This window comes from Anas acuta, chromosome 1 (genome assembly GCF_963932015.1).
Source record: "Anas acuta chromosome 1, bAnaAcu1.1, whole genome shotgun sequence".
In the NCBI taxonomy this organism is placed as follows: Eukaryota; Metazoa; Chordata; class Aves; order Anseriformes; family Anatidae; genus Anas; species Anas acuta.
The window spans coordinates 196317829-196333549 of record NC_088979.1 but is presented as its reverse complement, the minus strand read 5'-3'; the positions used below and the strand labels follow the sequence as shown (position 1 = coordinate 196333549).

At 34.4% G+C, this 15721-nt stretch overlaps 1 long non-coding RNA gene across 1 annotated transcript; it reads left to right on the top strand.

Annotated features, from left to right (window-relative positions):
• Window positions 1–1496: 1496 nt before the first annotated feature.
• On the top strand, window positions 1497–15357 carry LOC137850332 (uncharacterized). The gene is made up of 3 exons (XR_011092485.1): window positions 1497–1591; window positions 13402–13489; window positions 14273–15357. It is a non-coding gene; the product is annotated as an uncharacterized lncRNA (long non-coding RNA).
• The last annotated feature ends 364 nt before the right edge of the window (window positions 15358–15721 follow it).

Sequence of the window (15721 nt, the reverse complement as noted above, 5' to 3'; positions counted from 1 at the left end):
ATCAGAAGTATTGCCTTTACACACCTGTCTGGAGAAACACCCTAATCAAGAAGGTGACTTTCCCAGGTTGGGACTTTTCTACCACTCTGGATGCACCAAGAAGTTTAATTTTGCCAGCTGAGGGAAATCTGATTGCATGCTTTTGCTAGTGGTTGAAATGTTAAAAATAGTAGGTTTTCTCTTGTTTGTTTCTTTTAAGATTTTGAGTGGCTACAGTATTGCAGAAGTATAATAACAAATTATTTGACAAGAGTGCTGACCTAGATGATCAATTTCTGATGTAAGACAAGCAATTGCAGAGAGGTTTTGAATGACAGAGATAGGATTTACTTTTTGCAACTCCCTTAACTGTTAACAAAATTGGTTTTATGATAGAGGAAAGCTTGTCTCCACTTCACTACTGCCCATTGTGGTGTTTGCTCCCAGTTGTTTCAAAGTGAGAAAGCAGCATTTTACATACTGTCTTTATCAACTTCATATGCTCAATCGTGATTATTTTCAGTAACTATAGTAGTAGATGATTAAATTCCGTGGGTCTGAATCGTGGTTTGTAATGCTGTTATCTTCTGAGTTAATACTGATCTAATAGTTTATATTGATGATTGACATGAGATGCTAACTATATGGTTATTTTCCGTATACCCATGAATGGAGTGGTATTCACTCTATCTTTACAGTGTTTTGAGATCTATAATCTGTATTGTATAGACTGGGCCACATTTGAAATCTCTGTAGATTTGGAATTCAACAGGGGTCTTGGGAAACAAAATAAAATAAAATCAACTTTGTAACCAACCAACCACACACATAGAATTTTAAGGGGAAAATAATGAGCAGCTGCATTAAGACCTTTTCCTTGCAAATCTGACTTTTAACAGCATGACAGACAAATCTAGTTAAAATGTCTGTTCTCATTTTATTGTATAAATGTTCTGTTAAAAGAGTTGTTGGTACGGAGTAGGGAGAGCAGTTCCCTTTGGTCTCAAGTGCTGCCCTCTGTGTCAAGGGAGCCCCCTGAAAGGAGAAGGAATTTGCTTATCTTCCAAGATCAACCAAGATCAGCATAAAAAACACCTTGTGCCCTCCAGGAATGTCCTGCATGTGTTGCCAGAACTGGAAGACAAAAGGCAAATGAAGGTGCAAGCCAGCAAACTGGGAACTTGCAGATGAAGGGCAGAATCAAGAGAGCCTTGGGCTAACAGGGTATTTGTGCATGCAGGAGGGAAGAGCTGCCCAGCTGAGATTTAGCAGTGATAGGAGAAAAGGAATTTCTCTGTGTTCCTAAGGGAGGACTGGGACTTGATGGATTTTAGCCAACCCAGAAACCATTGAGTATGGTTGGACTGCAAAGAGCAAAGGAAAAGTCACATGTTGCCAAGACTCAACAATAACTTCCTTTTTAGGACTTTTGTTTTATCTGGCTCATCCTGCACAGCTGTTTTCTCCCTAATTACTTAGTTCTTCACTTCTGTGTAATGCATTATAAGTGAGTTAAGTCTAGATGTTTGAGGGCATGTCTTTGTACTTCTTCTTCAAGGAAAGTGAGAGCAATTCTACTTTTCAATTTGGAGTCCCATCACACAGCAATATGGTATTTTTCAATGAAATGTATTTACTAATGCTTTTGCTTCTTCTGTTTCTTTAGATTTGTTAATACATGTTGGTCTTAATAACTACTTTTGATACAGCTACATATATAAAGGCTAGTTTTTTTATTTTTTTATTTTTATTATTTTTATTTTATTTTTCATTATTATTTATTTTTCTTCTTACCTGCAGTGCAACATCTCAGTGAGCAATTGTATCCAGACTAAGTAATTATTTTAATATCATTCTATTTCAACATAAAACATATTACAGATATAATTAAATAATGAAATTCACATAAAATATATGTGCTACTTTTGATAAAATATACATTTTGCTCAATAAATTGAATAGGATTCAGGTTAGGAATCAGACTACTTTATTTGGACAATTTCCAAAATCTAAAAATTGTCATACATAGGTGTTCTGGATGCTGTTGTTTGCTACTGTGAATGAATGAAGAAGATTGTATTCTTCCCTGCATGTAGGCATAATAGTGAATGATCCATACACAGTCATTCCTACAAAAGAGGCAAATTAAATCCTTCCTTGATATATCTCATTAGAAGCATAGACTCCTTTGTAGTGCAGACATTAACAAGGGTAATTAATCTTTTTTCTACCAATGGTAGCAAAACTAATTCATTTACAGAAGTAAAGCAAAACTTTGGAATTCAGAAGCAGCAGTATTCATCTCAATATTATTAGAAAGGAGAGTAGTCACAAAACTGATAACTTCTGTTAGCATGGAGGACTTGTACTTGCATAAATTATCCTATTGGTTTCATTGTACAGGAGGGGATATGCATGATCAAAGCCAGAGATCATTAACTTGCTCTGAGTTGTTTATGTTCTTTGAAAGAGGATGCTGTGTTTCAGAAAGATTTTTGTGGCAATAAGAAAAGTAATTTTTAAAAGTGTATAATACAGGGTAGAAAGAGAAGTTATCTTTCTTAATTTACCATTTAATCCTTTTAATCTCTGAAAACACTAGAAAGATAGCACAGTTAAGCCTTGCATGTTGATGTCTAGAACAGCAAATCTCAGTTAAATTTAAGTTACAAAGCTCAAATTTAGAAAATAAATCTACCTGTGGATGACAGTTTAAAGGAATCAAATATTTCTAGACTTCAGAAGTCATCAGTAATATTTTAACAAGCCTAGAGTTCATGGTGACATGCAGTGCAGCTATAGATTAACCCATCAGACTTTAGGACCGAAAGATTTATTCATTTTTCTACTGACCCAGGAAGAGAACACACATACTATGCATGTTATGCACAACAGTTCTAACCTCAAATGTATCATATTCTCCATGTACTTTTATGGTGCATTTTTCCCCCAATACCTGTCTGAATAACCACACTAACATTTTCTAAATACAGGTGGATTTAATTTCATTGATGGAAGGTGCGTTAGGTTAAATCTATAAACTAGTATGTACTGTATGTATGTATGCAGCATGTACTGAACAAATCTCATTGTGTCTCTTGGTATGTACCTAGGTTCTTAGCAATGAAAGTTTGTAGGTCTTGAGTCTTTACTGGTTTGCAATTAGTATAACTCCAACAGATTCAGCTTAGAGCAGAACCTGATTTTTGTATTTTAAATCAGTTGTAAATTTATTTCCCCATTTCTTTAAAGCATCTGTTACTTTCAAGTACTTTTTCTTGGTGACTCCAACAACAAATGAGCTCTGGAAAGCCTTTGTTAAAAGAGCACATATTTAAAGTAATGTTTTAGCATGTTGTTTCCATTCTGTTGTGGTGTATTTTTCTTGCTGATCCCATCTGAACTGAGAACTGCACCTCTTGAAGGAAAACAAATCACATGTGCATACTAAGTGAAACTCTTCAATTGTGTTGTATGCAAAAGGACTAATGACAGTACTGCATATGTGACAAGGGAAAAATCGAAAGTCCAGGCTTGAAACATAAGTTTTAATTTATTTCAGTTAGAGAAGAGGTGGCAAGTGTGTGCTTATTTACTCACCAAATGTGACTGGTAATGAAAGTACAAAGTTACCTGACTAGGGTCAAAGTAATCTAAAAACAGCAAGCAAAGCACCAAATAGTCCAAAGACAAGGGAACCTTGACATCAATTTAATGTTCACCAGAACAGGTAAGTAAACTGTTTTGAAGAAAGTACTTTCTCAATTTGGAGAAAATTAATTAAAAAAAAAAAAAAAGTAAAAAAAAAAAAAGTATATCATAATGATTCATTGTGGCAGAAGGCAGAGAGTGAGAGCAAGAGAAGAGGACGAGGAAAGAGATTTTCCGTATTGCTTGTAATGGCCTTGAGAAATCTACTGGGAATAATTTTGTTTTCTTAAACTAACTGCTCTAAACTGCCTGGCTGCAATCCTGAGCTATCATCATAGCAACAGGTAATGTCATAACACAGATCCATCACAATGTATTATTTGAATATATTACATATCTTTTTCTCTCTTTTCTCTCAGTGTCCTCCAGCGCTCTGAAGCTGCTTTTGATGACAGTTATGGAAAATTAAAAAGGGGTGGAATGTGTGGGAACCAAGAGTCTGGGACACTACTGAACTGTCATAACTTGAAAACTGTGTCATCCATGAAATAACACATGCACCAGTTTATATTGTACTGTTTAGATTAGAACATAAACTGTAGCACATGGAAACTTTTCCATATGCACAGTGCCAGTGCCTAGGATTAAAGCTGGAGGTTTAAGTCTCTAAGTTTAGGACTAGAAGCCTCAAAACCTTGCTCAGACATTCCCTATCTCTCCTCTACATTTTATAGGATTTATTTATGTATTTATTTATTTTTTACACTGACGTTCCCTTGTAAACTGAAGTTTAATGTCTGAGATTGCCCAGAAACCGGATAGCCCACAGTTTTGAAGTGTTGCTTTTATTTTTATTTTTTTTTTTTTTTGTTCTAAATAAATTGCAGATTGAAGACGGTGGAATTCTGAATAGGAATTCAGTCTGTAGTACATGTAAATACTACAATGTAGATACAATAAAGTAGCTGCTAATCACTAAACATCATTAGCAGTGAGTTCTTGTGATGACTTGAACAGTGATCAGAAATCAGGAGATTTGTTTTGTGTTCTTATCACAAGACACTGTTTTATTTGTGACTCTGGATAAAGGCTGTTTATTCACAGAAGCTGAGTTTTGAAATGTAGATTAGGGCACACACTGACTTTCAAGAAACTGTGAGACCACATGATTGAAAGCACAGAAAATTTATAACTAGCTCAGAAAGTAACACTGCAGGCCAGGATTGTGCATGGTGAGGCCATATCCTTAGGTGTTTAGAAGACTGTCTGATTTTAACTACTTTAAATTTTCATTGTCAGGCCTCAGATGAAGTTTTCAACAGATAATTATGGCAGAGCTATAATCCAGCTATTTCTCATTCTGAGACTGGGAATTAAAATCATATGGGGGTCAGAAATTACCTTCAGGGAAGGATTTTGAGGCTTTAAATTACATATAATTGGGAATCAGAATCATCCCACAACATTATTGGCATTGTTTGGGGAAAAATAATAAGGGATTATTGTCCTTAATGTTTCCAGGTTGAGAAGTTCTCTGTTTCATCAGGAAAGAACATTTAATCACTGATCATGTCACTTCTTAACCTTCAATTTGGAAACTAAAGTATTATTCTGCTTTTTATTTATTTATTTATTTATTAATTTTAAGACATTTACTCCAGTCCTTTAATCATTTCCATGGACTTCTCTGAATGTTTATAATTTTTCATCATCTTCTTTGAATGCATAATTAGACACAATAATCTAGCAGTGATGTCTTCAGTGTCAGTACATTTGTAATATAATCTCTTCACTCATACTTAGCATTTTCTTGCTGAAACTTTCAAGGACTATGGTATTCCACAATGAAAACTCATGTTCAAGTAATTATGCATGCTGACCTCTAAGTCACTCAATATCTCTTTCATTCTTTAGAATTCCCAATCCTAAAGAATGACTTACATTCCTTGTTTATAATTATGTTCTTGTCATTTGGCAACATTGAAACACACATCATTTTCCCACAATAGGTTTACCAAGGAATAGAGTTCATTATGCATTCTTGACATAGTCTTTTTCCTACTACTGGTTCTCCAGATCTTTACGTAATTGACAAATATTACAGTAATGTATTTATATTGTCTTTCCTCAATTAATTGATTAAAAAAGCTAAATAGTAGTAAGCCTTAGTGTATTTACACTGAAAATATGGAGCTTATATTACAGGAGCAACCACCTGTGTACTGTAAAAATGTATACTAGTTAAAAAACAAAAAAACAAACAAAAACGCAGCTCTCTAAAGCTACCAGTCACAAATATCTATTTTTTCTTCCCTTATCTTTTGCATTTATGACTACAAGCTCCTCCTCTTTTCTATTATAATTATTAGTTAATTAATTGATGTTTTCAGATACCTTCTATGTCTGTTTTATCTAGCATATCCTTCTTCATCAGCAGAAATTTTGGGCACTTAAGGAATTCCCAATATCAATTGCAGTTAATTACTTTCTCCCAATGGATTTTACTCATTGTTATCAACCTCATAAATCTAGCCTATGAAATTTAAAAGAACTGTAAATATGTTGGAGGTTGGGACTTTGCTTTGCACTCTCTGACATAATTGATTAGATATTTCTTGTAATTTATCAATTGTTCATTATTTCTTGTATCAGTTGTTAATTTTTGCTCTGAGACCAATGCTTCTTTATATATGGAGATAAGAAGCTTGAAATTCCTCTATAGTAGTTATAACATTTTAGTTTTAGGTTATGTTTTATAATTTTATAAATCCTGAAAGTACTGAAGTGCTCCCTGCTTATGACTTTCAACGTGTCAGTAAGAATTGAAATCCCTGACGGTAGTGCATCTTTTTCCACCTATGCACGATATATTGTTTTTTAAAAAGTTGATAATCCTGTTATCTATTGTGAATCTGGAGATCCACATATAGTGCTTTATATGTTGCCGCAGGTACTACTGATTACAAACATTTATTTGTTACACAATGCTGGTAATGTAGAAACAGTTAAAGTTATTTTTGACATATTCTACCATTCCCCCTTCTTTTTTTTCCCCACTGACTTCTAAATAGGTTATAATCATCAATGGAAAGATTCCACTAAATTGAGTCTTGCAATACAATTTCATTTAGGAATTACTGAAATATTACAACCTAAATTCTGTAATTCCTAAGTAGGTCAAACTCTTCTCAGAGATGAGTAATTCCAGTTGCATTTGTTTACTACTTTACTTTTTTTTACTTTTCTCTTATGTTCATCCCTCCTGACTACTTTAGCCATTCTATTAATGAAAGATTGATTCCAGGAAGCTCTAACAAGAGCACATCCTTCTTTTGCTGTACAAGAAGGTTGTGACATCTTTTGACCCCTGACTGCTTTTGCTCATGACATGGAATGAATCTCTGGGAAATGCTTTAATATTGTACTTCTTCAACACCCCCTAGAGATCTCCAGAGTCTTTTACAATTAGTCATATATAGTATTATCAGTTATATCCATGATCATTGCTCTTGGTACCACTTTGAACCGTAGGATCTGTTCTGACTACCTACGAAGCAACCTGGAGTCATTCTGGTTCTGTAGTTGCCTTTTCTGTCTTGGCTCCAAGGGGAAAGGACAACGTCTATTGGTTGACCTGCTCATCACAGTACATTTACTATATTCTTTGTAGGATAAAATACCAAAGCGGGTTGTTGTTGTTCCTTGGATCACTGGAAACTTTTTTTTTTTTTTTTAAATAAAAAACATTCCTGTTTGTAATCCCTGAATTCCAACAGTGAAGAATGTCTACAAAGATATTCCTTCGATGTAAAATTCAGTGCATTGTTTGAATTATATGTTTTAATGAGGCCCAGGGAGACAAGATTAAGAATGAACTATTAATTGAACAATGCTTATTCTGTGCAATAAATGAGATGCACTCTACGGAAAAAAAAATAAAATGTGTCAGGAAATCCACACATAAATATATATGACTACAATTCAAATAAATACAAGTTATACTAAACACTTTGACATATATACACATGAAAAAGTACTAAACTGAAGGATCAGATTAAGTCAATATTTCTGCAATTTATTTTTTTTTTTTATTGCTTACTTTGACAATACTAGTTGTACTATAGTTCAGTTAAATATGTGTAATTATTGAAATATACACTTGTCATTGTTAATATAGTTTTAATAACAATTACACAGTCATTTTCTTCTAGAATTATTTTTCATTTCTGGGTTCTGAGTCGAAACTATGAAAAGTACTTTGGAGGTTATTAGAAGAAGAGAGAGAAAGAGACAGAAATTTAAATATTTTCACAAGAGCAGTTCTCTGTAGACTTCAAAACCCCCTTTCACTATATAGATTCTCAAAGGCCTACCATTTCATATCCTTTTCTTTCATTTTGTATGGCTAGAACTTTGCACTGGAGAATAGTCTGTGATTTATCATTGCTGTTTTAATCAGGGAACTGGTCTTTGACATAAACTGTTTGCTTGACATGCTCTCCCCACTGGACTATTTAGTTAGATTGGAAAAACAGTGGCAGATTCTGTGAACATTTTTCACGTTAAAAACCTAATAGTTTAATCTTTCTTTTCTCTTGTAACTCCTCTGTTAATAAATTTCTGTGTCTGCTTCTCAGACTACTATCCTGCTTAGCATCTTGTCGTAGAAGACTAAATTAGCTGATGAGCTAAAGAGTTCAATAGGCTCCTAAGCCTATAAGCATTAAATTATTCTAAACATATCAAATTTTACAGACAACTGTGGAGTGTTTTCTAGTTGGTTTGCCAGGTCTAGTCTTGCCTGAAGTGAGGTGTAGATATTGAGACTTAAGGGTACAAGATTTGAATCTTTGTTTTAGTTTTCTGGGTGAGAAAACATCTTGCAGATTCAGCTCTACAAACCTTGGATTGGGAATGGAATTGGGACTATAGCTGCCACTCAAGGCATTTTTTTTTTATAAATGTCATATTTTCCTTGGTGTGGCAACTGCACCATAACCACTCAATGATTCTGGAGGAAGACTAGTGGAAGGCTGCTGTGAGTTAGATACCTTCATCAGTACTATAAGCCCCTTTCCAGTACTTAAGGGGAGCTTAGGAAAAAAAAAAAAAGATGGAGAATTTTTGTATGAGCAGATAGTGGTAGGACAAGGGAGAATTATTTTAAACTGAAAGTAGGGAGTTTTAGATTCTACGTTAGGAGGAAATTCTTCGCTCAGAGGGTGGTGAGGCACTGGAACAGGTTGTCTAGAGAAGGTGTGGATCCCCTATCCCTCGAGGTGTTCAAGGTCGGGTTAGTCAAGGCCCTTGGCAATCCAATTTAGTGAGCGTCATCCCTGCTTATGGCAGGGGAATTGGAACTAGGTGATCTTTAAGGTCCCTTCCAACCCAAACCATTCTGAGTCTATGATTAGTCATGCCTAACTAAGTGTGCTTTTGCAGATGCCCTTTACTCAAGCTACTGCTCTCTGTCTGGAATATTTCAAGACTCCTAAGTACTGCTGGGACCATAATATCTTTCCATCTTGAAGTATACCGTATCTTCTTCTTAGCCAACATCTAATTATGTAAAGAAAACAGAAATTAAAACTTTGTAGTTTTATTTTGGTTTTCCTTATGTCCAAACTTAATCTGCTGATACATGCTCAATCACTGAATGTAGGTCTGTTTTGCTTTTTTTCTTCAAGTTACTAAAATGAGAGAAAAGCTGTCTGTGTAGTCTTAGTTGTTCTTACTTCAAAGATCCATTACAGATACAATTTTCTACTTTTACTCCTGTACTTCCAAAATTTCAATTAAATGGCTCAGTGAGCTTTGGCCCTAAAAGGTTTCTTTAAGTGGACAAGATTAATGACTGGAGTGATGATTGGAGATGGTGTAAAGAAGACTGAAAATTTATGTTACTGCTTGAACTTCATCCTAGTTATGAAGGCTGGCTCACTAACAAGATGGTCCTCCAGGTAAGGAAGCTTTAAAGCCAAATTGCTTACGTTTGGCTGCTGAATGATTTGCAAAGCCAAAGAAAGTCAACTAATTTCAGAATGTACACTCATATCCTCACTTTCACTGGGGCTGATTTTGGTGTTAACATTTAAATGAGCCCTACTTTTCTAGCTCAGTTAAAAAAAATAAAATAAAATAAAAATCTTTCAAATTGGAACAAGTCCCCTATGTGGATATTTTTCATAAGATTTAACTCTTAATTAAATTGATTTAGTTTGAAGCAGTAAATGAAGAAATTATATTAAATTGCTTAAATGGAAGACAAACTCTTTTAAAATATATTTTCATATAGAATTTCACTGCATAGCTTTGAAATTCAGTTTAAAGTGCTTCAGCTCTTCCCAAATGGACAACAGCTAAACCAAGTGCAGCTTCGTGGCACTTAGATCAAATCACATGTGTGACTGGTTTATGATCACAATGAAAAACACTTGAATTTGCTGCTCTTTTCAGTTTGGACGTTTCAAGAAAATACAGAAAATCTGCATCAAGTCAGAAGCACAGAATGTATGCCAGATCTGTCATGCTGTGTTGCATAGAAAACAAGCACTAATATTAGGCAGTGGAGCTTTTTCCAAACCCCCAGTAGCATGTCTACCACCCAAATTGAAAAAGTGTGTGTTGTGATACCATTACAGACAAAAGCATCACTGTCTAAAGAGTTCTACTGTCTGGGAATTAATTTCAATGATGTGAACAGAAAGAATTTTAACATGAAATGTGTTTTTGTTACTTTTTTTTTTAAAGAAACCATCTTTCTAAGAGATACTTATGTGTGGTTCTAGTGTCATATCCTGCATTAATGTTCAGTGAAGTAGCTTGTTTGAGATGGTCTTGAATATAAATTACTCTTGTCAGCAAATTAAGCTGTTACTAAGGAATGTTAAAGGTACACATTGGGGAATGCAAAGCCAGGCAAATAAGGCTTCTGCTTTCTGTCCTTGGAGGAGATGGTTGAAATTGCTCTAAAGTAAAATAAGTTTGATAAAATCATAAATGTGTCAAAAGATATGTGGGATGAAGCCACTGAAATTCTTCATGGAATTAAAGGTGGAATATAGTTTGTAGGACTAACTTCAAATAGAGATGGCACTATTATGCAAGAAAAAATCATTGATCTAAATAGAATTACGTTAAATTTGAGACCAGCAATGGACCAGAAGTTATCAGCAGAGTATTTCTTGTGAGCATTCATTCTGATATTAGTATTAAACACAAGAGGAAACTTTTTTTTTCTTAACGTGGAGTTCTCTGAGGACTGAATCCTCACTGTACTATTAACTGTAGAAAGAACCTTACAGGCACTAGAGTGAAAATAATTAGAAATCTTTATCTTCCCCCAGCTTTGTGTTTTTAGTTCAATATCTTTGTTCCTGCAAACGTTATACTGAGGAATATTGGAATATTGTATGATTTCACTGATCTGGGGCCCTGGTGCACTGCTTACAATATACTCATAAGCATATTATTTGCATTAGCCTCCACAATCACCTCTGGACAGGTTTTGTTTCCAAACTTCGCATCCTACATACTCCCTATCTGTTCCAATAGCACTAGAAATACTAGAAATATCAAGGTGTACTATGAACCTGGGTGTAAAGTAATCAGGAATTAATGATTTTTGATTTATAATAGGTAACACTGTTTATAAAACAGAAGTTCTTGTTAAAAACGATTTATTTATTTATTTATTTTTTAAAAAAAGCTATTTAGTTAATGTGATACCAGTGGGTGATAAATTCCCTCCAGTCCCGTATACAGTTTTACTTGTCAGCAAAAGAAGTTTCTGAACCCTACCTCAGCTGGCTTTGTTAGCATCTCTCTCCCTTTCCTGTAGGTTGTGTGGGAGCTGTTGTCCAGTGTTCTGCAAAGAAGCTTGGTACAGCTGCTTGAATTTGGTCTCCATGGACAAGACTGCTAAGTTGCCTCGGAGTTGGACTTTGACAAGAAAAATGTATTCTGAAATCTACCAAGAAGAAAGATCTAATGCTCTTAATTTAATTAATAACATTTTTTTTTTTCCCTCTTTTATTCACTGTACAAATGCTTATTAGCTCAAATGCTGAGGAGTATTGGATGACTCAGACTCCTGGGAGGTCTGCATGAGTTTCACCCCTCTTCTTTAAAACATCAAAGTAAAAAGTGTTTTTGTTGGCTCATATTCCCATCTCACTTTTATTTATTTTTTTTTTCTCTCTCTCATTTTCCTTTGTTTTTTTCCTCTTTCTGTTTGATATGGCTTATATACCAGGAAGTATATATGAGCATTAAACATCAAGAACCTGAATGCATTGATCACTTCATATCAGTAAGAGTATTCCACTTGTGGAGGAGAACAAAAGCTTTGTACAACACATATCTTGCAACAAAACCTTTTAAAAGAGATTTTTCATGTTGATGAAAACATTAAAAGGTACCAAACAATGAAAATTGTGTTACAACAAGAAATGTGTGTGGTTCTGTAGACTCAAAGTAATACTGCAGTATTAACTTCTGTTACTGAGTACAGTTTTGCAATTTCTGCTAAGGTTGCGAAGCTCTGTCTCACTAATTTTTAGTGTGTTTCCAGCTGTAATCACTCTCGCATAAAAAGTCAGCTGCTACAAAACTGGCATACTTCTGCTGTTAATATTTTGAAGGCTACTCCCTTGCCATTGTCAAATATTTGTTTACAACAGAGCTGTGTGATTAATTATTTTTCCAGGACGTCCATAAAATCTGAAAGGGATTCCTTTTTGTATGAAGTAGGATGAATTTTTCATAATTATCATCAAAACAAACAACCCCTCCCCCAGATTCCATACTTGGCCAAAGATTTTTTTTTTCCTAATTTGAAAGAAAAGAAAAAGAATATGTAAGTGTATTTAACAAAAGCGAAATAGTTGATGGACTTACACAGCATTCAAGAAATAACATTGTCTCCCATGTTACAAAAGGGCACATTCATAATATTGTTTTCCTATGATTATGGAAGAACATAGTTTCATGGTCCTGCTCTGATTAAGGAATTTCACATCTAAGTATGAGAATATTCTCAATCATTGTGTTGTATATTCAAGATAGTTGACTTTTTTTTTTTTCTTTTGAAATTACCTAATTTTGTATAAGCTGCTTTGATAGTCTCTAAATCATATCACATCTCCAGGGTAAGTACCCTAAAAACTGTACAGCAGACAAATTATCTCACAGTCCTGTTCTCTGCTGTAGTGAATATCTGAATATTTTATATGGAGTAGAAAAACTTCTTTCAAATTATCAAACTGAGAAAAATAGCTTACAAGTGTTAACCAAAGACAGTGTCTTGAAAGGTAAGAGTTCAAACAACTGCACTTACATAAATACTACTACTGAATTTGGTGGTTTTGCAACCTATTTTAGCACTTTAGAACTAATTTCTGATGTTGGGAAGGTATCCAGACTGTGCATAACAGTCTGCTGATTTTTGTATGCATCTGAAATTGAGGAGACCGGGTTTCCCGTCTGTGTTCCATGTCAAGAGAAAAAGTAGCATCTGAGTTTTTGCATCCTGTGTAGATCCCTTAACTATAGATGCTTTCTCTTTCTTTTTCCGTATATGATCATGATTTTGTACAGCAGTGTCATGGAGAACACCCAGCACACAAGCTCCATTCTTGCTCATGAATCCTATGAAATTTTTGAAACAAACATAGAACTATTTTTTATTTTATTTATTTATTTATTTATCTATTTGAGATTAGAGACACAACTATGAAAGTTATAGTCTGTTCCTCTACATTCTAACTGCAGAAATCCATATGGACTTAATCTTATCTGTCTATGGAGATGAAGGAGATGATGCAGTTTACTTTATTTCTTTTCCTAGGTCCTCGTAAAAGTAAGTACTGTGTCAAATGTTTAAAAAGTTGGGATAGAGTCCTGCTATAACCTATATTGGTGTAGATTTGGAACAACTTTGCTGCAATTTCACTGACAGAACTATGCCTATAAATTTCTGTAAGTAACTGAAAAACAAGGCTTTTGCTTGGAAAAGCATGCTGCTTAACAAAGAAAAATACAGTCTAGTCAACTTACTCTTCACTGTTGTGTCTTCTAAAAGATTGTTTTTTTTTGGTCTGTTATAGCTGTTATACTAATAATTTAAATAATATGCAGGAGCATTCTCAGGTAGTTGAATGTGACTATCTCTATTAGGAAGTGGTTGGACTGTTCCTTGAGATGATTTTGCAAGGTAGCAAAATTTTATGAACAGATCACAGGAACTGTGTATTGTAATAGCTGAAACATAATAGGCAAATAAATAAACAGAAAAACAAACAAACAAACAAAAAACAGGAGGTTCTGTCTGAACATCAGAAAACATTTATTTATTGTGCACATGACCAAGCAATTTATAGAGAAAGGCTGTGATGTCTGCCTCCTTGGAAATGCTTAAAAGACATTGGCACATTGTCCTGGGCAGCCTGCTCTGGGTATCCCTGCTTGAGCAGGTGCGTTGGACCAGATGACCTGCAAAACCAGATGTCCCTTCCAACCTAAACCATTCTGTGATTCTGTGGAGTATCTCCATTTATATCCTTACATGAGATAAATATACATGAAATAGGTATGACTGTGTTTCATTTAGTCTAACTTACCACCCTTCGGATATCTCTTCCAGCTTTTCACAGATAAGGCAATGGGAAGAAAAGAAGGGAAGGTCTCTGCTGGAGCAGTGGTTATAAGAAATCCTTCTGTAAAGCTTTTTCTGTAAAGTCCTACAGAAAACACACAGTCAGTGCATGATTTTGTTATTATTTCAGTTCTTCCCTTTAACATTCCAAAAGCAGAGAAAAAGCCTTAGTTTGATGTTAAAAGAACATCTTTGTTTGTCAGCCATAAGAGGAATTTAATGTATTTGTAGGATTTATTTATTTATTTATTTAGATTTTTGTAATATGAATACAAAATATCTGTATGAAAATTGAAGTTCTGACTTACAAGACCATAACAGAAAGAGAATTCATGATCTATTAAGGATGTGGATCTTCTGTTGCGATAAGGGATGCCCATGCAAACACACAATGTCAGCAAGCTTTAACACCTGTCTGGTTATTCCACGTTCTCATACAGATTCTGTAGCTATATGGAAAATTCAGTTTGCACATTCAAGGCTCTGCCTCCTTGCCCTTCAGAAAGCAACCCTGTTTATAATGCTCTTGCTATATTATAAAAAGATTCTTACTAGAACAGTAGCAACAGAGCCACATTTTCTATTCACCAGCCTCTTGCATGGTCACGGCATTAAAGGAAAAAGTCATGTTTTCTTGTGAGGCTCCTACTTTTCCTGTGATTATGTTACTGTCTGCATCTTCTTTAGTTATGTTTTAGTTATTATGAATCTCTGTTTTGGCATTGTTTATGTTTGCAATTTGAAGGAATGGTAGAAAAGGAAAGGTTAGTCAATCTCTTCCCATTAAAAGACGTACCAGAGACTTGTCTAAAATGCTTTGAAAATTTAACCTATGATGTTGAAATGCACTACTGTAAGTAAACCTGGCTTTAGAAATCACCTAGACATCTCTCTCAAAAAAAAACAAACTTATTTTTTGAAAGCCATGTAAGAAAGTAACTGGAATAAGGTCAAGTCAATGACATCTTGCTCTATTATTGCTGTGGTCATACTCCTGTAAACCTGTAGTTGATTAGGGGTTAAACTGTTTTTTTCCAACAACAACAGCAATAAAGGCTACAAACTAAACTTTATATGCACGCTATTTGAATTTTATTATGATCCTGCATGACCCACCCTAAAGCAATGTATTATACATATGCAGTAGCTACTGGTTTACTTGAACTCTGAATGATTGAAGTTACAAATGCCATTTATAGAGAAAGTTAGTTTTTCCTATAAAAACTAGTTTTCCTAGAAGATCCTTTTTAATTCTGGTATTACTATTGATAAATTTTGAAGTTGGTGCAGTAAGATGATACTGTCTTTTTGATATACAGTACCAGTGTGTTTAAAATATGTTTTTGCTCCCTCTTTCAATATCCAAGCCTAGAGATTCAAACAAAAAGGTAAATACTTGAATAATAAGTATCCAAGATTCATTTTAAAGGATCAAAA